Below are 24,053 nucleotides of genomic sequence, written 5' to 3'. Positions count from 1 at the left end.
ATTCCTGCTGGATCAGGAAAACTATCCACTTCTGCTCCTACCATGGCAAGGACCTACTTCAGGGAGTAAGGGCTCACTCTTCCAGGGCCGTAGCATCCTTCAAAGCCTTCTTCAAAATCCTGGACACAGCCTCCATTCTGGAGGCGGCCACCTGGTCCTCTATACATACCTTCACCAGACACTGCAAATTGGAACACATCTTCAGAGACAGAGCAGGGTTTTTCTAGGGCAATCCTACAAGGCCTTCTCGAATCAGACACCTCTACCCCCATCCTTCCTTCCTTCTTAAGCTGTGGCACTCTCCCACACTAAGAATACTGCAACATGGGAATAGAAGGACATAGAATAGTTATGTGAAATCTTACCATAACCATAGATGACCTTCTCTTCCATGTTGCAGTATCCCCCCCCCCCCACCTATCCCCCTTCTTTCCAGTAGGTCTGTCTATAGGGTACACTGGATCACCACGTAGACTATATTCAGACTAACCAGCAAGTAGCACTTCACACCTTTTGTGGACATCATTTGGCTTATACTAACTGTACAACTGGGCAATTAAGTTCTGAGGTCTGTGCGTGCAGACATCACATTTAAGATGTTCTTCGTGTTTCACTGTTGCAGTCATTACATTCAGGTTATCTGCTTGCAGGTAGCTCTCAGTCGGACTGATTAACAGTCTTGGGTCCTGCGTCAGTTGCTGTCCCTTCTTCCATGACGTCAGGTCGTCAGGGGTATAAAACATGCAGCCGACGCCATTACATCAGTCTTTCTTGCCGTGCGGTGCCTGAAGCAGAAGCAGTTCGCAAGTGCCAGTAGGCCAACTCCTGAAATTTTCATTTTCGAGTTTCAGAACTGAAGTCTTCAACTAAAGCTAAGTACCCCATTGGGGAAACTTTTTCTTGCACCTTACCGATGTCAGTAAAAGTTAATAATTGCATTACTTGTGGAAAGCAAATACCTCATAAAGATTTTGATTCGTACTGTATTCCTTGCCTAGGCTTTGACCTTGCTGTCGGTTTTGTGCTTTATTTAGTCAGCGCACTATCCTTCGTCGGTATATTTTCGCCTCTAAATATTTTGGTTCACTGTTTAATTATCCAGAAATGTCGGTTAGCTATCTGACTACTGGGATTCCGAAAAAACGCAAAGATAAAGACAGAGACAGGCTGCTGAGGTCCAAAACTGCTGACGACGCTTTTTCTAAGCCAGTAGCCAGTTCGCCGGTACTCGGTGAGGTGCTTTCACAGCCCCTGATACCCGTTACTTCTGATTCGCAGGCCTCTACAGAGACCCATTCGGAGTCCGGTATGCCGCGAGATGCTTCAACTATGGAACCCGCAGATGTCTGTACCTTGGATGGGTCCGGAGCTGCTGTGCAGCCACTGGCTTTTGAGGGTATATTCAGGCCTACGGACTTGCATATTAAACCGCCTCCTTCTTCACTTAGGCCTAAATCTCGAACCATGCCTAAAAAACTGACACCCAGGCCACATGCTCAGGCCTCTCTGCCTAAAAAACAAATGATAAGAATGGCTGAAGATTTAATAACTCTGATCAGGGGTAGCCAGCCCCCCTTTCTAAGAGGCCTAGGACTGAAGTTGTTTATGAATCTTCTGACCAGGATTCTGTTTTTTTCTGATTCTTCTGATGATCTGAATTTGCCCTTATGTACTTATGAGGATTCTGATGCAGAGGACTCCATTCCCTCTGTTTCGCCTCCAGAGGATTTTTCTTTTGGGGAAACCTTGTATACTCTAAGGGAGCATTTCCACTGGGAAAGCCAGGATTTTTCTGATTCAAAAAAGAGGCTTAGGGATTTCTTACTCCTACCTCAGCATAGGCCTTTAGCTATTCCTCCTGTACTAGACATTGTTGATGCTTTTTCGGAATCTGGTTTGGCCCCTGATTCCTTGCCTCCTCCTTCCAGAAAACCTGACAGATACTACAGGGTCCCTGAGTCACACAAGTTCCTTTTTAAAAATCCTGGTGCAGATCCAGAGACTATTTCACAGGGGCCCAAGAGCATTAAGGCTTCTACTGCTAAAACTCCTACCACTTCTGATAGAGACTCCAGGGCGCTGGATAGATGGGGTAAGAAGGTTTACACTTCTGCAACCTTGGCCATTAGGGCTTTAAACTGCCAGTTTCATAAGTTAAAGTATCAGCAACATGTTATTGGATTGCATAAACAGAAGATGATGTTGATTCCTGACTGTGTGGAAAATAAAGACTTACAGGATTTAATGCATTCTGCTGAACAAGTTGGAAAACATACTTTTCACTTTTCAATGTGGTTTTGATTCATTAGAGGCCTCTTGCAGGGCTGCTGTTACTGGGTCTGTGCTCAAAAGGCATGCTTGGCTAAAGGAGCAATCCTTGCCTGATCATGTTAAAGCTAAATTGTTGGATGCTCCCTTAAATCAGGACCGCCTGTTTGGCAACAAGGCTGAGGAAGTTCTTAAAAAGATGGAGGATAAAGCTAAATCTATGCAAACTGTTAAAGATTTCTTACAAGTCCAGCCTCCTAGATTTAGTAGGCACTGGCCCTCTAAGAAATGGTCCTTTCCAGCCCCTTCCAGGTCTTCTCAAGCCAAACCCAGACACAGGTTTCAGTCCCAGGGGACACACAGGACTAAGCAGTGGGTGGCCTCCACTTCCAAATCTGGGAGTAATAAGACTCCCCCGTATGGTAAACTGTCTCAATGACTTCCGTTTAAAATTTCCAAGCACTTATCAACTGATTGCTCTTCATGCAAAAAACTGGGAACTCATTACCCAGGACAAATGGGTTTTAAATATAGTGTCCCAGGGATACAGATTTCACTTCCACACGTTGCCAACACCAAGCGGGTGGCCGGACCTACCCCCAAATCAGTGGGCAGAGGCCCAAAAACAAGTACTTTCTCTCTTAAGCATGGGGGCTATTCAGCTGGTACCAGAAGAGGAAAAGGGACAAGGTTTCTACTCAAGACTTTCCCTGGTACCCAGAAAAGATAGTTCATGGCACCCTATCCTGGATCTGTCTACTCTAAACACCTTTTTGGAAATTCCAAAATTCAAGATGCTGACCCTTCACCAATTACTTCCTATGCTAGGCAAAGATGCCTGGTTGGCAACACTGGATTTAAAAGAAGCATACCTGCACATCCCAATCAGGGAATCTTGCAGAAGATACCTACGCTTCAAAGCAGGCTACATGCACTATCATTTCTCTGCACTGCACTTTGACTTATCTACTGCGCTCATGGTATTCACAAAGTGCCTAGCTCTAGTTATTGCATTTTGCAGGCAAAGAAATATTCAAATAAACCCATACCTGGACGATTGTCTAATTCAGGCAGATAGCCAGGACATACATTTGAATCATCTGGCCTTTGTACAAAGGGTTCTAACTTGTCTGGGGTACACCATAAACGAAAAGAAATCACACCTGGTACCCTATCAACAAGTTTATATTCCTGGGAGCAAGCTTGAATACAACTTCCCAGATGGCTTACCTTACGCCAGAGAAACAAATTAATTTCATAGCCTACTTCAAACAAGTGGCCACAAAACCCCTGCTATCTGCAAGACAAATATTGCAAGCCTTGGGGTTCATGGCCTCCTGCATTCTTCTAATTCCATATGCAAGACTGCATATGAGTTAACTACAGTGGTATCTATAAAGCCTATGGTGTCAACATTCTCAGGATCTAGAAGCAATGATTCCTATCATACCTTGCCTATGTCTAGAATTCCTTTGGTGGGCAGAGGCCTGCTACCACAACAAGGGACTCCCTTTCACTCTACCCCCTGCTGCCCAAACCCTAACAACAGACGCATCAGAGTATGCATGGGGGTTGACATTGCAGGGCAGTGCATTCAAGGGAAATGGAACCCGAGACAGATGCACCTGCATATTGATCAAAAAGAAATGTTAGCTGTATAGAATGCTCTGACAGCCTTCAAAGACCGTATTCTTCCAGGGCAACTATTGGTAAAGACAGACAACACCACAGTTATGTGGTACATAAACAAGCAATGGGGAACCCACTCTTACCCTCTCTACAGACTAGCCATGGCTGTGTGGAACACAGCCTTGAGCTACCAAGTAAACCTACAAACTCAATTCCTGCCAGGCAAACTAAATTCACTGGCAGGCGACTTAAGCAGAAATCTCATGGACCCACACGAATGGAAACTAGGACCCAAAATATTCAACGTCTTGAACAAATGGGGGACTCCAGAGGTAGACCTGTTTGCCTCCCCTCAGAACTACCAATGGAACAAATTCTGCACAAGAACTCCCCACAGTCAAGCTTGGAAAATGGATGTCCTGTCCTTTACCTGGGAAAGCCTCTCGGGTTATGCCTTTCCTCTCGAAGGTTCTACTAAAGATCAAACAGGACAAGCCAAGGACAATACTGATTGCACCAGACTGGCCACACCAGCACTGATGCCCCCTCTTGTGCAGTATGACACTGCTGCAACCATGGCACCTGCCTCAGACCCCTTCCCTGCTGTCCCAGCAGGCGGGTCAGATTCTACACCCTCAGCTTCAAACTCTGAACCTTGCAGCCTGGGTAATTCCTTGAGCTGTCCTCTAGCATCCCTCAGTAAGCAGGTGCTGGATGTGATTCTGGTGGCAAGGAGGCCTAGTACTAGAAAATCCTATGCTGAAAAAGTGGAAAAGAAACTGTTCCTGGAGCCAGGCTCAGGTGATGGGCACAACGGTGCCCAGCTTACCTCATATTCTACAGTACTTAATAGAAATGCTCCACAAGGGCCTATCCTTCTCGTCAATTAAAATTCATGCCTCTGCCATTTCAACACATTTTAATACTGCTCCACCCCTCTTCTCTCACCTCTTGCTAAAACAATTCCTTAGAGGGGCCAAAAATTTAAGACTCCCAGGACAGCTACCACTCCAGCCTGGGACCTTAACTTTGTATTGGAAAAGCTCACCCCCCCCCCCCCTTTGAGCCGGCTGCAACAGCAGAGTTGAAATTCCTTTCTTGGAAAACAGCCTTCCTTCTAGCCATCACTTCAGCAAGAAGAGCGTCTGAATTACAGGCCCTCATGGCAGTGGAGCCCTTCATTATCTTCCATGCAGACAGGGTTTCCCTCAGGACTAATCCTTCCTTTATGTCCAAGGTGGTGTCTAGTGTGGCCCTAAATCAGTCCATTCATTTGCCTACTTTTTTCCCTAATCCACAAAACAAAGGGGAACGAATACTGCACTCTCTGGACATGCACAGACAACTTATTTGGACAGGACTAAGCCTCTCAGAAAATCTGAATAGCTGCTAGTTGGCATTGCTGCAGGGGCAGAGGGGAAAGCCATTTCAGAGCAAACCATTTCCAATTGGATAGGCCATTGCATTCATTTCTGCTACAAGCACCATGGAAAACCTAACCCACAGGGGGATAAGACCACATTCCACCAGGGCTGCATCTACCTCTGCGGCTTTTCTCGGAGGAGTTCCTACCAGGGACATCCTATAAGCTGCTACCTGGAGCTCTGTACATACCTTCACCAAGCATTACTACATGCCTATCTTTTCTAAATCCAGAGCTGGATTTGCCACAGCAGTCTTGCAGGGCTTAATAGCTGGCCCTAATGCTCTTTAACTTCCTCCTCCCTTCCTTAGCTTTGGGAATCAACCCAAATGTGATGATTGCAGCAGTGAAACACAAAGAACATAGTACAGTTGTGTACACTTAACATAAATGTAGATGTTGGAGTGTATTCACTGTTGCAGTCCTGGTTACCCTCCCTCCAGCCCCCAGACTTCTCTTCGCTCTACCTTTCCTTCTTGTTTGGTATATTTGTTTTTTCTGGTGTATTTGCTTTTTGATGGGGGTGTACCATACCATATAATTGCTTCCTTTTGTGGGGGCACCTAACATCTGGGGCAAGAAAAACTGATGTAATGGTGTCGGCTGCATGTTTTATACCCCTGACGACCTGATGTCATGGAAGAAGAGAGAGCATCTGACGCAGAAATCCAAAGACTGGTATTCAGGCTGGCTGAGGGCTACCTGCAGGCAAATAACTCAAATGTGATGACTGCAACAGTGAATACACTCTAACATCTACATTTATGGTAAGTGTATACAACTGTTCTGTCTTTAACCTCTTCTTAAAAAAAAGTCATCCAAGAGGTAATACCAAATCTGATGAGATTTCTATATTACTCCAGATTATTTTGAGTGTGAAAGAAGACCATTGATCTCAGACTTTCTGACTTCAGTTTGTTCCAAAACAAACATTTCAGATGGTTGTAGAGTGGTCATTTGTTTCTTGCTTATAAAGAGGAGATTGCATGTGATCTTTAAATCTGAAAGACACCTGTTTTTACCATTTGTTGACCACTGTAAAATACTGATCCAGGTGGAAGCCAGTATACATGTAAAGATCACCAAGGAGTTAAGGGGGTTCTTAATGCTGCCATATAGGAGATGGTCATTACCCATTCCAGGTATTTCCTTTCAAACTATTGGCTGCCCGAGTATATTCATTAAGTACATGATTGTGATTACATCAAGTCAAAGGTTGCTAAGAGTTAAGAATTTTTCTGTACTTCAATGACTGGCTCCTGGCTTGTTTGACTTTAGAGAAGCTGATCACTGCCAGGTATTCTCTTCTGCTGTGGTTATAGTCCTTGGAATTCACAGTAAACCTTGCCAAATCCCAGTGGGAGTTCATGTAGACACTAATATTCATTTAGTTATTAGCTGAACACTCTTCTGCAAGATCAGTCTTCTTCCCAAAACAGTTCTTCCTATCATTTGCATAGTGTACAGAATTTATCATTCCAGAACAGTTTTGTTGGCTGCATGCCTCTGGGTTTTGGGACACATTTATGCCTTGATTTACTCCTGTAATTTGAGAAGTGCATGTAAGAGTCCTCTACTGGACTGTATTGATACAATTGAAGTAGAACTTGGAAGTGATGTCTTAACAGATTAAAATTTCTTTGTTAAGTTGGAGGCATATGGCTTATTGGCTTCTTATTCCAGCCTTTCTCCAGGCAGTCCCTTCCAAATTCCCAACCCCTGGATGACTGTCATAATGGACATCTCGGCCTTAAGTTCAGAGAGGTGTTTTAAGGGACAGATGGTGAAAGATTGAAGCCAGCTTGCACATCAGTGTTTTGGAAATGAGGTTGGTTATTCTCACGCATAGGCATAGGACTGTGTGTTGATATGTGTGTTTATTTACCAGAGTAGTGCACTGATCAGGTCTGACAAGTTGCGAGTTCAGCCCATGTTTAAAACAAAACAAAAAATACATTCTAAAATACTATCTTACATGAATACAGTTTGGTAAGGCAGTAAGCTATAACAAACATTTGAAACAACCTTAGTACTTGACTTGGTTGTGTTTGTGTCTTTCGGCTTTTCCCGGTTAGTGGTCGTCACAGCGGAACTCCGGTCTGCTAATGATTGGCAGTTGATTTTTACGTACCGGCTTGCCAGGCCTGACGCACAATCTTCAACGAAGGTATGCCCGTTCACGCATGTCTCCACGCAGAAGACGCTCTAGCTGAGAATCGAACCGGACAGCGTCTTACTGTGAGGCGACAACGCTAGCGCAGCACCACCACCGCGGACAGCCTTAGTACTTGACTAACATGAAAAATTGTACTCTACAGTTGTTTGGTAAAAACTACGTAAATGTATATAAGTAGTTGGGATACTAAAGGAGACTTCAGGAAGAGAGAGTTGTAGAGAGAAGGCTAGTTTTTAGCTGTTTCTTCATCTGAGGTGGAGAGATGTTTGATTAGTGATGAGTAATATTATTTTATGGTGGAAGCAGTGGGACCAAAGATTCATGAATTTTCACCAGTTGTTGCATTTGCATTTACTTTGAGTAGGAAGTTTTTTATCAGGAATCTAAATGTGGCATAGTTATAGAGATCTGTAGTGTTTGTAGGAAGTGCTTGCCATTATTCGGGAGTGAAAAAAAGCAAAGCTGTGATCTGTGCACTAATGTTTTGTTTTGGGAGTTGGAGGTCCAGACCTGAGTTGGATTGCGTTTGTAGGTGATACGAGTATGGTACTCTTACGTAGATGTTCTTCGTGTTTCTCTGTTGCACTCATCACATTTGGGTTATCTGCTTGCAGTAGCCCTCAGTCGGCCTGATTATCAAAGTCTTGGGTCGTGCATCGGTTGCTGTCTCATCTTCCTTGACGTCAGGTAATCAGGGGTATAAAGCATGCAACCGACGTCATTACATCAGTCTTTCTTGCCGTGCGGTGCCCTAAGCAGAAGAAGTTCACAAGTGCCGGTCGGCCGACTCCTGAAATTTACGTTTTTGAGTTTCAGAACCGAAGTCTCCAACTAATGCTAGGTACCCCGTTGGGGAAACTTTTTCTTGCTCTAAACCGATGTCAGTAAAAGTCAAGAATTATATTTCTTGTGGAAAGCAAATACCTCATAAAGATTTTCATTCATACTGTATTCCTTGCCTAGGCCCTGACCACGACGTACCTCGCTGTCGGTTTTGTGCCTTATTTAAACCACAAACTATTTGTCATCGGTACATTTTCTCTTCTAAATATTTTGGTACTCACTTCAATTTATCCAGATATGTCTTCGGTAAGCCACCCGACTACTGACATTCCGAAAAAACGCAAAGATAAAAACTTCTCCTAAGCTAGTCGCCAGTTTGCCCGTATTCAGTGAGGCGCTTTTGCAGCCCCTGATACCCGCTACTTCAGATTCGCAGGCCTCTACTAAGACCCATTCGGAGTCCAGTATGCTGCGAGATGCTTCAACTGTGGAACCTGCAGATGTTCATCGTGTTACACTGCTGCAGTCATTACACTAGGGTTATCCTGCCGTCAGGCTGTCCCTCAGTCGGCCCGAGTTCCAAAGTTTTGGTCCACTGTCGGTTGCTGTCGCTTCTTCCCTGACGTCAGTGTGCCAGGGGTATATAAGATGCAGCCGACGCCATTTTATATAGTCGTTCTTGCCGTGCGGTGCCCGAAGCAAAAGCAGTTCGCAAGTGCCGGTCGGCCAACTCCCGAGATTTTCAATTCGAATTTCAGAACCGAAGTCTTCTATAAAGTTAAGTACCCCGTTGGGGAAACTTTTTCTTGTCTCAGACTGATGTCAGTAAAAGTTAATAATTGTATTTCTTGTGGGAAACAAATACCTCATAAGGATTTTCATTCTTATTGTATCCCATGCCTAGGCCCAGACCACGACGTCACTGGTTGTCGGTATTGTGCTAGGTTTAACAAGCGCACTATTAAACGTCGGTTTGATTTTGCCCGACGACATTTTGGTAGAAAATTTAATTTTACCATGCCGTCGGAACAACCAATGACCGGGATACACAAAAAGCGCAAAGACAAGGACAGGCATCTGAGGCCCAAAACTGACGACAAAGCCTCTTCTAGGCCGGTCGCCGGTTCTCCAGTTTTCAGCGAGGCACCTTCGCAGCCCCTGATGACCGCTTCTTTAGAACCACAGGCCGCCTCCGACTCCCACGTTGAGATGGCTGGGCCTCCAAATACTCAAGATATAGGCCCTACCGAGACTAACCCTTCAGAGGGATCCGAGGCAGCTGAACAGCCCTCTGCTTCAGAGGGTGTATTCAGACCTACTCAACTAACCATCAAATCATCTGCAAAGGCTAAAACACCTTTAAAAACAAAGAAGCAAGTTCAGCATTCACCAGCACAGGCCTCCATGCCTAAGAAACAGATGTTAAAAATGGCCGAAGACTTAATTACTCTGATCAGGGGTTCCCATCCCCCTCCTGATAAAAAGGCCTAGACAGGATACAGACTATGACTCATCCGACCAGGTGTCCATTTCTTCGGATTCCTCCTCAGACCAGGGATACTCTTTACCCCCCTTATGGGGATTCTGATGTTGAAGAATCAATTCCTTCAACCTCTCCTCCAGAGGACTACTCCTTTGGGGAAACTTTACATACCATGAGGGAGCATTTCCATTGGGAGGGCCAGGATTACTCAGAATCCAAGAAAAGGCTCAGAAATTTTCTTTTATTACCTCAACACAGACCCCTTGCTATTCTGCCAGTGTTAGATATTGTGGATGATGTGTATTCTGAATCCAGTTTAAATCCTGATTCTTTACCTCCTGCTCCAGTTAAACCAGACAGATACTACAGAGTCCCTGACTCTCACAAATTGTTTTATAAAAGCCCTGTTACTGACCCTGAAACTATTTCCCAGGGTCCCAAAGGGGTAAAGGCCTGTACAGCTAAAAATCCAGTTCCCTCTGACAGAGATTCCAGGGCATTAGACATATGGGGGGAATAAGTATATACATCTGCAACTTTAGCAATGAGGGCCTTAAATTGCCAGTTTCACATGCTTAAATATCAGCAATATTTGATGTCTCAATTAAAACAAAAAATGCTTCCAAATTCAGATCTTCCTGACTATAAGGAAATGCAGGATTTATTGCATGCAACTGAACAAGTGGATAAGCATACTTTGCAATGTGGTTTTGATTCATTAGAGGCCTCCTGCAGAGCAGCAGTTACAGGGTCTGTCATTCGAAGACATGCTTGGTTAAAAGAGCAGACTTTACCAGATCATGTTAAAGCAAAATTAGTGGATGCACCTTTGCAGCAGAATGTTTTATTTGGAGTTAAGACAGAAGAGGTATTAAAGAAAATGGAGGATAAGGCAAAATCTATGCAAACGGTGAAGGATTTCTTACAGGTTCAGCCTCCTCGATTTAGCAGAAATTGGCCAACAAAAATTGGTCCTTTCCAGTTGCAGACAGACCTCAAAGGGGTAGATACAGACGTCCAAGAGGCAGAGGTCAGTTGCAGGGTTCTTACAGACCTTGACAATGGGGTGCTTTAACCCAGAAAGGAGGGGAAGACAGGCCTCAACCTTATAGAAAACAGCCCCAATGACTTCCCACTACAGCTGCCAAGCACTTCTCTCTTGGCAGCAAAAGTAGCACTTTTCTCTCACAATTGGCATATGATCACCAAAGACAAATGAGTTCTCAGTATTTTATCTCAAGGTTACAGGTTCCACTTTCACATTCTGTCAAGGTTAAAAGGAATGCCAAACCTGCCACCAATTCAATGGGCAGAGGCTCAAAGACAAATTACAGCACTCATGGACATGAGAGTTATTCAAAAGGTACCAACACAGGAGCAATGACAAGGATTTTACTCAAGACTCTTTCTGGTTCCCAGAAAGGACAAAGCCTGGAGGCCCATTCTAGATCTTTCTTCTCTAAATACTTACCTGGATGTTCCAAAATTCAAAATGTTGACATTACAGCAGCTTCTTCCCATGCTGGGCAAGAAAGCTTGGCTCGTTACTTTGGACCTTAAGGAGGCATACCTGCATGCCCCTATCAGACAAAATTGCAGAAGATACCACAGATTCATAGCTGGTTCAATGCATTACCAATTCTCTGCACTGCCCTTTGGCTTATCTACTGCGCCCAGGGTATTTACAAAATGCCTGGCACCAGTAATTGCATTTTGCAGACAAAAAGGAATTCAAATTTGCCCATACTTGGACGATTGATTTATTCAAGCAGAGAGCAAAGACATTCTTCTAAAGCATCTGGCGTTTGTAAAAAGATTGCTAATTTGCCTAGGGTACACAGTAAACGAAAAGAAGTCAAAACTAGTGCCCTCACAAGAGATAATATTCCTGGGTGCCAGCTTAAATACAACGACCCAGATGGCTTATCTCACGCCAGACAAGCAGGGACAACTGACTCAATATTTTCAATTGATGGCAACGAAAACTCAACTCCCTGCAAGAAAATTTCTGCAGGCCTTGGGATTCATGGCATCTTGCATACTACTAATTCCATATGCCAGACTGCATATGAGGAAACTACAATGGTACCTAAAGAGTGTCTGGTCTCAACACTGTCACAGTTTGGAAACAGTAATACCACTTATCCCTTGCCTTCAACAGGAGTTTCGATGGTGGGCACAAGCCTGTCACCTCAACAAGGGACAGCCTTTTACTCAACCCACAGCCAGGCAAACACTGACAACAGATTCTTTGGATTACGCCTGGGGAGCACACATGGCAGGAAAATGTATTCAGGGCAAGTGGGCCGCAGAACAAAGGCATCTTCACATCAATCAGAAAGAGATGCTAGCTGTACAAAATGCCCTTATAGTGTTCAAGGACCTTCTGCATCCAGGACAACTACTACTAAAGACTGACAACACCACAGTTATGTGGTACATAAACAAGCAAGGGGGCACTCATTCATATCCCCTCTGCAGACAAGCCATGGCCTTGTGGAACACAGCTCTAACCTTTCAAGTTCATCTGCAAGCACAATTCCTGCCAGGAGAGAAAAACACTCTGGCAGACGACTTGAGCAGAAACATCATGGATCCGCACGAGTAGAAATTAAATCCACAAATATTCAGCATGATAACACAAAAATGGTGGAGCCCGGACATAGATCTGTTTGCCTCCCCAATGAATTGCCAGCTACAGAAATTCTGCACAAGGACTTACCACACACAAGTATGGAAAGTGGATGCTCTCTCATTCAGCTGGAAAAACCTACAAGTATATGTCTTCCCACCACTGCCGCTCCTTTAAATGGTACTCCTAAAAGCCAGACAAGAAAAGCCAAAAATTATCCTGATTGGGTACCAATGCTGGCGTGGCCAGTCTGGAGCAATCTTAAAGAACTTAGCACAAGGTCCACCATGGATTTTGCCTCAAATCCCACATCTTCTGACTCACCAAAACAATCAGATACTTCACAGCCAGCTCAAAACTTTAAACCTGGCTGCATGGCAGATACCTTAGTCAAGCAAACAATGCCCCTCTCTAAAGCTGTTATGGATTTCATTTTGGAGGCCAGGAGGCCTAGCACCAGGAAAGCCTATTCGGATAAATGGAAGAGATTCTGTGCCTGGAACCAGGCTCACAGCCTTGACCCTCTTGTCCTAAATATTCCTCAGATATTGCAATATTTAACTGAGATGCTGGACAATGGCCTATTCTTTTCATCCATTAAGATCCACGCCTCTGCCATCTCTGCTCATTAAAACACAGACACACCAATTTTCTCTCATCCTTTGCTAAAACAATACCTCAGAGGGGCTAAAAACATAAGACCGCCCCGTAGAGCACCAACTCCAACTTGGGATCTCAACTTCGTCTTGGAGAAATTAACTTTACCTCATCTTGAGCCAACCAATTCAGCAGAATTAAAATATGTCTCATGCAAAACTGCTCTGCTTCTGGCAATAACCTCACCACGAAGAGTTTCAGAATTACAGATACTAATGGCAGTGGAACCTTTCATCATTTTTCACCAAGACAGGGTGTCTTTAAGAACAAACCCTACTTTTATGCCAAAGGTGGTATCAAGTGTGGCTCTAAACCAAACTATTCATTTGCCAACATTTTATCCAAATCCCCAGAATAAAGGGGAGAGACTTCTGCATTCCATGGACATAACACAGACAGTTACGCTTCTACTTGGACCAAACGAAAGCTTTCAGGAAAACTGAGCAATTGTTTGCAGCATATGCTGCAGGAGCACAGGGAAAAGCTATTTCCAAACAGACCATTTCAAAGTGGATAGGGCACTGTATACGTTTCTGCTATATACAACATGGGAAAACTGTACCTAGCAACATTAGGTCTCATTCCACCAGGGCTACAGCCACTTCAACTGCCTACCTTAGAGGAGTTCCTACCCAGAACATTTTGGAAGCTGCAACTTGGAGTTCTGTGCATACCTTTACCAAGCATTACCACCTGCTTCTTTACTCTAAATCCAGAGCTGGCTTTGCCACTGCAGTGCTGCAGGGCCTTATAGCCACCCTACCTCAGCTTTGGGATTCTACCCAAGTGTAATGACTGCAGCAGTGTAACACGATGAACATAGTACAGTTTTGTACCTACCATAAATGTAGATGTTCGAGTGTATACACTGCTGCGGTCCAGGTTACCCTCCCTCCTTCCCCTCTTACTTGTTGGTACTCATCTGTGCCTTCTACCCTTTACTACCTATGTGGTGTATTTGCTGATAACTGGAAGTTTTTGATTGGATTTTTATGTACATTTTATTAGCAATTTGTATTGCCTAGCTATTTGGGGGCACCTGACATCTGGGGCAAGAAAATAACTGAATAAAATGGTGTCGGCTGCATCTTATATACCCCTGGCGTACTGACGTCAGGGAAGAAGTGACAGCAACTGACGCCGGACCAAGACTTTGGAACTCGGGCCGACTGAGGGACCACCTAACTGCAGGATAACCCTAGTGTAATGACTGCAGCAGTGTATGCACTCAAACATCTACATTTATGGTAGGTGCAAAACTGTACTATGTCTCTACCTTGTATGGGTCCGGAGCCACTGTGCAGGCACTGGCTTCTGAGGGTGTATTCAGGCCTACTGACTTGCATATTAAACCAACGCCATCTTCTTCTTCTAGGCCTAAAACTCGAACCATGCCTAGGAAACTGATGCCCAGACCGCATGGTCAGGCCTCTATGCCTACAAAATAATTGATAAGAATGGCTGAAGACCTTATTACTTTAATCAGGGGAAGCCAACCTTCCCCCTCTAAGAAACCTAGGACTGAATTTGCTTATGATACTTCTGACCAGGATTTTGAAATTTTTGTCTCCTCTGATGACCAGGATTTACCCTTATCTACCCATGAGGATTCTGATAGAGAGGACTCTATTCCCTCTGCTTCTCCCCTAGAGGATTTCTGTTTTGGTGAAACCCTGGATACTGTTAGGGAGCATTTTCACTGGGAAAGCCAGGATTACTCCGATTCTAAAAAGAGGCTTAGAGATTTCTTACTCCTGCCTCAACACAGGCCTTTAGCTATCCCTCCTGTGCTGGACATTGTTGACAATGCCTTTTCAGAATCTAGCTTGACCCCTGGCTCTTTACCTCCTGCACCCAGAAAACCTGATAGATATTACAGGGTTCTTGATTCTCACAAGTTCCTTTTTAAAAATCCTACTGCGGATCCTGAGACCATTTCACAGAGACCCAAGGGCATTAAGGCTACTACTGCCAAAAATCCTACCCCCTCTGATAGAGATTCCAGGGCCCTGGATAGATGGGGTAAGAAGGTATACACCTCTGCAACCTTGGCCATCAGGCTCTTAAATTGCCAGTTTCATATGTTAAAGTATCAGCAGCATATTATTGGATTGCTTAAACAGAAAATGATGTTGCTTCCTGATTGATGTCCTTCAAGAATGCATCTGCAGTCCTAACAAATGGATTGTCCTGTTCGGACATCTACATTTATGGTAGGTACAAAACTGTACTTTCTGAAAATAAGGATTTACAGGATTTAATGCATTCTGCTGAACAGGTTGGAAAACCTACTTTGCAATGTGGTTTTGATTCACTAGAGGCATCTTGCAGAGCTAAACCAAAGAAAGATGGTACGAGTGAAACACAAAACCAGGAACAATTAGAAATCACATGTGGAGACCCAAATAAGGGTATGAGCACAACAGCAATAAATCCAATAGTAAATAGTGGAAGAATACCACTACCGTAGTCAAGATAAGGCAAAAACACCAAGAATAAATCAGAAAGGATTTAATAACGCTTTTCTCCAAGAAATATGTTTTCGAGCTTCTTCATCAGATAAAACACACATCTGCTTTGAATACTGCCTTTATACAAAAAAGTAAATTGAATAATTGAATAAATTAACTCATTGCAGTATAATTGTGATAACTTTAAAAAACATTTAAAAATTAAATTTTATTTCCATAAAGTTTTAAAAAAATCAGTGAATTAATATGTTGTATATATGTAGATATTAGATATAAAAAACATCATGTTAAAAAATACCTTATACAATAAAATGAGATATAAATTACATTTTAAAATAGGAAGAATTAATGAATGAATGTTTAAATTGTGGTATACATCCCCATCTAGTGGACAAATAAAAAATCACAATTTGGCAGCTCTCAATTTTAACACTGGAACAATGGAGAGCATGTCATTCAGACCTGGTTCCCTAGTGGCATCCAAAACTATTTGCCAATACAATTCCCTGTACTCTAATTTAGTTTCCCACATGCCACCCCTGATTTCTTTAGGCACTATCTCCAAAACAAAGAAATGAAAAATAGAATTGATACATTTTTGAGAATGACGAAATAAGGCATTGTTTAAATTTCCTTTTTTCATTTCATAATAATGTTCATAAATTCTGGACCTTAATTTCCTTTCTGTTTTCCCTACATAAAAGGAAGAACAGGAGTGGCATGTGGCAATATATACAACCCCCTGTGTATTGCAATTGGCAAAAGCGGAACTGGTTAAAGTTTTGTTTCTGTCTGGAATCACTAAAGTTTTTATATATTGACACTGTGAACATGTACCACACTTGAATGTGCCCTTTTTATGGGTAAGAATATCCCTTGTATTCTGTCCATCAAATTCAAAAATATTTTTTAAATTTGTGTCCCTCCGATATACAAATTGTAATGGCTTATTTTTAAGGTATTCTAAATCAGTAATTTCCGGGAACCTATCCCATTCCCTATGTAGAACTTTTTTAAGTAAAAATGAATCACCAGTGTAATCCATAACATATGCTGTGGAAAAATTTTTATGATTATTTTGGGTATTAATAGTAGGTGAACCTATTACTACTGGATCAGTAGTATTCAAAGGTTCATCAAACCCTAAAATAGGGGAAAATCTACCTTTCCTACCTTCTAGAACCACTTAATATACCTCATTACATAAAAAGGATGGGTACCCTCTTTCCTTAAACATACCAATGATAAATTTACTATCAACTAAAAAATCAGCGTCCTCTGAAGTCATCCTACTGGACCTGATCAATTGACCCTTTAAAATGTTTTTCTTTTGTCCAAAAGGATGACCGCTAGAAAAATGAAGGTGGGAATTAGAGAAGGTAGGTTTCCTGTATATCTTGGAAATAAAGTGATCATCCCCCTTCCTTAACAAAACATCCAAGTAGATACATTCATCATAATTAATACTGTAGGTAAAATCCAGGAAGGTTGTACTATTTTTTATATATTCCAAAAATTCGTAAAACCTTTTTATCGTATCCGTCCAGAAAATGACTATATCGTCGAGAAAACGTTTATAAAATACCCAACAATTACAGGGCTGCTGTCACTGGGTTTGTACTTAGAAGGCATGCTTGGCATAAGGAGCAATCTTTGCCAGGTCATGTTAAAACTAAATTGCTGGATGCTCCCATAAATCAGGACCGCCTGTTTGGCGACAAAGCAGAATAAGTTCTTAAAAAGTTGGAGGAAAAAGCTAAATCTATGCAAACTGTTAAAGATTTCTTACAAGTACAGCCTCCTAGATTTAGTAGGCATTGGCCCTCAAAGAATTGATCCTTTCTTTCCTCTTCCAGGCCTTCTCAGTTCAAACCCAGAAACAGCAGAACACCCAGGCTTCAGCCCCAAGGTATGTACAGGACTAAGCAGTGGGGGGCTCCCACTTCCAAATCAGGGAGTAGTAAGACTCCCCCCTATGGTAAGCTGTCTCAATGACTTAACTTTAAAACTTCTAAGCACTTCTCAATCTGCAAGCAAAAAAACTGGGAACTCATTACCCAGGACAAATGGGTTTCTAACATAGTTTCCCAGGGATACAGATTTCACTTCCACACGTTACCATCCCCAAACGGTTGGCCAGATCTACCCCAAAATCAATGGACAGAAGCTCAAAAGCAAGTACTCTCACTCTTAGGATTAAAGGCTATTCAGACTGTACCAGAAGAGGAAAAGGGACAAGGTTTCTACTCAAGACTTTTCCTGGTACCTAGAAAAGACGACTCATGACACCCTATCCTGGACCTGTATATCCTAAACACATGGGACCTTAATTTTGTATTGGAAAAACTCACTCTTCCTCCCTTTGAGACAGATGCAAATAAAGAGTTGAAATTCCTTTCTTGGAAAACAACCTTCCTTCTAGCCATCACTTCAGTAAGAAGGGTGTCTGAATTACAGGCTCTCATGGCAGAGGGACCTTTCATCATCTTTCATGCGGACAGGGTGTCCCTCAGGACCAGTCCCTCCTTCATGCCCAAGGTGGTATCCAGTGTGGCCCTTAATCAGTCCATTAATTTGCCAACCTTCTTTTCTATTCCACAGAACAAAGTGGAACGAATACTGCACTACTTGGAAGTGCACAGACAACTTAGATTTTACTTGGACAGGACTAAACCTCTCAGGAAATCTGAACAACTGCTGGTGGCATTTGCTGCAGGGGCAGAGGGGAAGGCTGTTTCAAAGCAAACCATTTCTAAATGGATAGGACATTGCATTAATTTCTGCTATAAGTACCATGGAAAACCTATCCCACAGGGGATTAGACCCCATTCAACCAGGGCTGCATTTACCTCTGCAGCCTTTCTCAGAGGTGTCCCTACCATAGACATCCTAGAAGCTGCTACCTGGAGTTCTGTACATACTTTCACCAAGCATCATCATTTGCCAATTTTCTCTAAATCCAGAGCTGGCTTTGCCACTGCTGTCTTGCAGGGCCTTATAGCTGGTCCTAATGCTATCTTAAATTCCTCCTCCCATCCTTAGCTTTGGGAATCTACCCAAATGTGATGGCTGCAACAGTGAAACATGAAGAACATAGTACAGTTGTGTACACTTATCATAAATGTAGATATTCGAGTGTATTCACTGTTGCATTCCTGGTTACCCTCCCTCCAGCCCCCTGACATCTTTTGGCTATATCTCTATTCTCCTTTACTATACTTAAAAGCTTTTTGGTGTGTTTGCTTTTTTGTTGGAGGTATAACTTTGTATGTGTGTGTGTATGTGTGTATATATATATATATATATATATATATATATATATATATATATATATATGTGTGTGTGTGTATATATATATATATATATATATATATATATATATATATGTATGTGTATACACACACACACACACTATATATATATATATATATATATATATATATATATATATATATATATATATATATATATATATATATATACACACACACATATATATTTAACTGCTTCCCATTAAGGGGGGCACCTGACATCTGGGGCAAGAAAAACTGATGTAATGGCATCAGCTGCATGCTTTATACCCCTGATGTCACGGAAGATGAGACAGCAACCGACGCAGGACTCAAGACTTTGATAATCAGGTCGACTGAAGGCTTCTGCAAGCAAATAATCCAAATGTGATGACTGCAAGTGCAACAGTGAATACACTCAAACATCTACATTTATGGTAAGTGTACACAACTGTACTTTTTATGGTGGTTGGAGAGGGAGTGTCTTAATGGAGAAGTTTAAATGTAACTGATCCCGGATGGAGTCAGACAGCAAAGTTGTCAGTGGGTGGAGTGTGTGGTGAAGCAGCAAATTTTATCGGAGAGGGTTTGCAGGTGGTGGTAGTTCTGTGTGAGGTATATACTGAAAAATGAAGACTGTATTGTGACTAGGCAAAAAATATGTCCTTACCTACAGCTGCTCTAGCTGGTGGTGAGAGAAACTGAGAAAGTTTGAGCCCAGAACAGTAAGTGATTTACTGCTGGCCTGATTTTTTTTTTTTAATTTGTATCTGACAGTTCAGAAACTGATTTAGCCAAGTTATGAGGTACTTGAATGTTTTGGTATTTATATTAAATGGTTATTTTGGTCTTTGATTAGGATTTTTTTAGCTTTTGGATATATTTTAGGTATACTGCATAACATTGTTTTTGTTTTTTTCTGATTTAGGAGGTACTTTTTGGAGATAAGCCACTCAGTGAGAGCTTGCAAGTCATACTTGTGACTTGATCTATATAGAACCATATTCTCTGTGTACAGTACATTTTGTAGGTATGGTAGATCAAGAAGAAGCATACTGTCAAAAACAGAGCAGAGTAGTGGAGTAAGGATGGGGCTCTGAGTCACCTGATGACGTATAGGCATTTAGAAGGGAGAGTTGTGTCAACTTTCATTTTGAATGTTCTGCTCATAAAATAGTCTTTGAGTCATTTTGTGGCTTGTGGGCTAATTCCTGTATCAGTTAGGTGAGGAAATTGGTAACCATTTGAAATGTTGGGACCCACTAGAGCAAGTTCCTTAATACAGAGACTGAATGGCCAAAAGAATGGCCTTGCACATGCCAAGTCCATGATGCCCTTTCTCTGAATATTCCCTTTTCTCTGAAGTATGGTGATACCGAAGTTGGTATGTATAAGTTTGAGAGGTGTGGGGCTTGCGCTTCTCCTGTGTTTTCAGTCTTTTTTTGATAGTACTCGACACTTCGAGTGCGGAGATTTCAGTAGGGAGTCAGTACAAATAGGATAGTGTGGCCCACCAGGTCAAAGGCATGGGTGTTTCTGCAAAAATGGGCACCTCTAAGATTGGCTATGTACATGTTGGTAAGGATGTCATCTGTCATGTAAGTAGTGCGGTCATGGTGCTCTTTTCTGCCCAAAATATATGTTTTCACTGTGTGATTAGGTGATGTTATTGCAGGTATGTTGTGAGTTGCTGATAAATTAGTTTTCTGAGAATTTTACACAACATTGGATTATTGATCGGTGATGAGCAGTTGGTTTAATTTGTTTGGGTCTGGAGTAGTCTAGTGCTGCGTTCTACATTGCTTGCATGAGATTGAATGCGAGACAGAGGTTTTAGATATGGTGGTGTGGGGATAGTGATAAAGTCCCTACAGTGGTAGATAAGCCATGGACATAGGTTGTCAGAGCAAGTGGGAGATTCCAGAAATATTTCTTCTAATAAGGCTGAAATCTGTTAATGCGTTAATCTTGAAAAGTAGAAAGGGAGAAGATACTCGAGGCCAAGATGTTGTTGCAGGGTTGACCAGTAGGGGGGATGGAGGTGAAGTGATTTTGGAGAATTCTTTGAGAAAGTCAGAAAGTCAATCTTGTGGGAAGGAAAGGACTCGGGAATGTTTGGAACAACTACTTTTTATGTCAGAGCTGTAGCTAGGTCACCTGGTTCCCCAGCACCCTACCCAATTGGCACACTCCCTTCTGATTTGCAGAGACAAAAAATCTAGGTCAGCCTTCCCCTTTGCTCCACCTTAGCTATGGCTTTGGTTTCTGATGTGAAGTTGTTACGAATTTTATCTGCAGCTATATTAGCAATATCGTTAAGGTCAGAGTAGATAATAATACTCTTGTGCATTAATTCAGGACATTGCTGATTATTTACAAATCATCTTATGTGATTAAAGAAAGATTTATGATCATCTTCAACTGTGGATGCTAATTTTCATTTGTGTTCCACTGTGATCTTCCTTATGTTTACTTTTAGATTTTTGCTGAGGTTTGTGGCAGGATCCTTAATGCGGGTGAAGTTTGATTTATTATATTCCCCATGATATCTTATGTTCCCCGGTATATCTGGTGCTGATTGCAACAGCTTGGTTTATGCTGTTTCTTAGACCGGAGTAAATATAATTGTCATAAGTGACAACTGAGACTACATGATGGCTGGAAATCTTGTATTTGAATTTTTGAAAGGCCATCATATAGTTTTAATAGGTTTGTCTTTTTAAAGTCCTTGAATTCAGAGATGCATGTTTTGGTGGACGTAGATACATTAATTTTGTTACTCTGACCATGGATAAAGTGTTAGGATATACTGCATGTGCTGGCCCGGCTTCCCAAAGTGCAGAGGAAGAATGCTGCTTTCCAGACCACTGTCTGTGTTGTGGCAGAGAGACTTTAGTGCTACATATTGTTTGTGTGAATGGATCTGTGGGACTAGCACCTGTGGTGCAACACACAGGCTTCGTGCTGAGCACTAACAATGGTATTGGACCTCTGGCACTGGCTGCTGTATTGTGGCACAGACTGTTGATAACGAATGTCAACACTAGTATGACTGGATGCCTGGAAGTTGTGTCTTTTGGCTGTTCTTCAGAGAATTGTTACAGTTCAGCATTTTAATCAAAAGGCAGTCTGTGCGATGTGGCAAGAGACCTGTACATTTTATGGGAGGGTACAGTATGGTTGTAATTGCAGCTCATTGCTCTGTCTTGAATCATACCTTTTATAAGGTATGGTGGGGGGCATATGGCTCTATTGTGTACAATACTATAGTCAACCCATGTCTCTTCCATACTGGCCTTGCAGTTTTTTTTCCTTGATGAATTTGCCAGGAGCCACAACATTGAGTTAGCGGCATGAAGCTCTGGGGTTGGCAGCTCTAGCATTTGCCTCCTCTCAGCCTCCAGTGTTGGGGGTACATTCTCTTCATTGATTATGGTTTTCCTGACATCAGGCTGTCAGACTGATTTGATTTATAGGTTCATAGGTTGGTACTAGGCTATCGGCCCTAAGGCCTATGCAAGCCTAGCCATAACAATTCCCTGGAAATTTTTTCCCACCATATTTACTTCTCTGGGCCCCTGTCTAGCAGGGCGACTGACATGATCCCCGGGGTGAATTTCCCATCTCCCATCCAATCATCAAGGTTCCTTTTGAAGAGGGCCAATGAGGTGCTCTGTTTGACATGTATGGGGAGTCTATTCTAGAGTATGGGGAGTCTCTGGGTCAGGAACCTATCTCTCCAGCATGTTTTGTTCATTGTGATGATAAGGTTTAGATCCCTGGAGCATGTGGCTCTGAGGGATTGGTATTTCTTTAAGTGGAGCATGTCCAACAGCTCAGGGTTTGACATGGCCTTCTATGTTAAGCAGAGATCACCTCTGAGTAGACGATATGCCACAGAGTATAGCTGGAGTTTTTAGACTGTCAGCATATGGCATCTGCTTTTGGCCTGTGATTCTTTTAGTGAGGTATTTCTGTGGCCTTTCCAGCTGTTGCAGATGTCTTGTGAGGTACATACCAAATAGGGCATTATACTCTATAATGGGTCTAATGAGGGATGAGTACAGTGGGACAATGACCTCCATTTTTCTGGATGAAAAGCCTTTAGTGATGAGGTGTGCCACGTAGAAGGATTTCCTGACTGTTGTGGCGATGTGGTTATCGAAAGCGAGACCACTGTCCACTTGTGTCCCTAAGTCTCTCATCACACTTTCGATGTTTAGTGTCCTGCTACCTATGTGGTAGTTCATGGGTACATGTTTTTTTCCAAAGGGGGTGACTGTACATTTCTTGGCATTAAGCTTGAACCCATGGCTCTGGCACCAGGCATCTGTTTCTGTAAGGCCCTTTTGTAGAATATCCACATCATTTGGGGATTCAGTAATGGCTCCCAGTTTGCAGTCATCTGCAAACTTTGTTAGCCAGAGTCCCTTAGTGTTGGCCTGTACTTCAGAGAAGTAGATGCCAAGCAAGAGTGGTCCCAGGACTGAACCCTGAGGTACTCCACTTGTCACTTGTCTGGAGCTGGATTTGGAGTCAGCTGCTTTTACAGTCTGGGTTCTGTCAGTAAGCCAGTTGGCAACCCATCGAGTGACGTAGGGATTTATGCCCAGCTTAGTAAGTTTATCTATGATTCCAGAGTGGGAGGTGGTTTCAAAGGCCTTGGCAACGTCCAGATAGGCTGCATGGACCTCCTTACCCACATCCACAGCTCTGGAGTCCGATTTGAAGAAGTTAATCAGATTCAGGAGACAAGATCGGCCCTTCACAAACCCAAATTGGGTGTGGTCCAGTGTCTGGAGGTTGCCAGTGTCTTTGTTTATAAGTTCCATGATAATGCGTTCCATGCCCTTGCATATCAGGCTTGTCAGACTGATGGTACGGTAGTTCCCGGGATCCAAGGTGGATCCTCCCTTGTGGAGCGGGATAACTGTAGCTGTGCGCCACTCAGTGGGCACAAAGCCTGAGGTGAGGCTATGATTAAACATGACACTAAGGTGGGGTGCCAGTTCATTTTGTAGTTCATGTAGTACACAGCCTGGGATGTCATCTGGTTCCATGGATGCTGTATTCTTAGCTTTGGAGAGTGCTGTTTCTACCTGTGTGGCTGTGATTATCGGAATTTGGCAATCTTTTGGTATTGAGATGGGCCCTTTGGGGGGTGAGAGGGGAGTGAAGTTGGCACTAAATTGATCTGCCAGGATATTGGCAATATCCTTGGGATCAGTATATTTAATGCCA

General features: G+C 42.8%; 1 protein-coding gene across 1 annotated transcript in view; it reads left to right on the top strand.

Moving 5' to 3' along the window:
- Positions 1–24,053, top strand: part of LOC122811913 (ribosomal protein S6 kinase beta-2-like) — a gene marked incomplete in the record, with an annotated part of 1,307,756 nt that overhangs the window by 344,913 nt on the left and 938,790 nt on the right.

This window comes from Protopterus annectens, chromosome 9.part0, assembly GCF_019279795.1.
Source record: "Protopterus annectens isolate FY-2018-M chromosome 9.part0, PAN1.0, whole genome shotgun sequence".
Taxonomy (NCBI): domain Eukaryota; kingdom Metazoa; phylum Chordata; order Ceratodontiformes; family Protopteridae; genus Protopterus; species Protopterus annectens.
The sequence above is the reverse complement of the archived record's forward strand: the minus strand, read 5'-3'. Positions and strand labels throughout refer to the sequence as shown.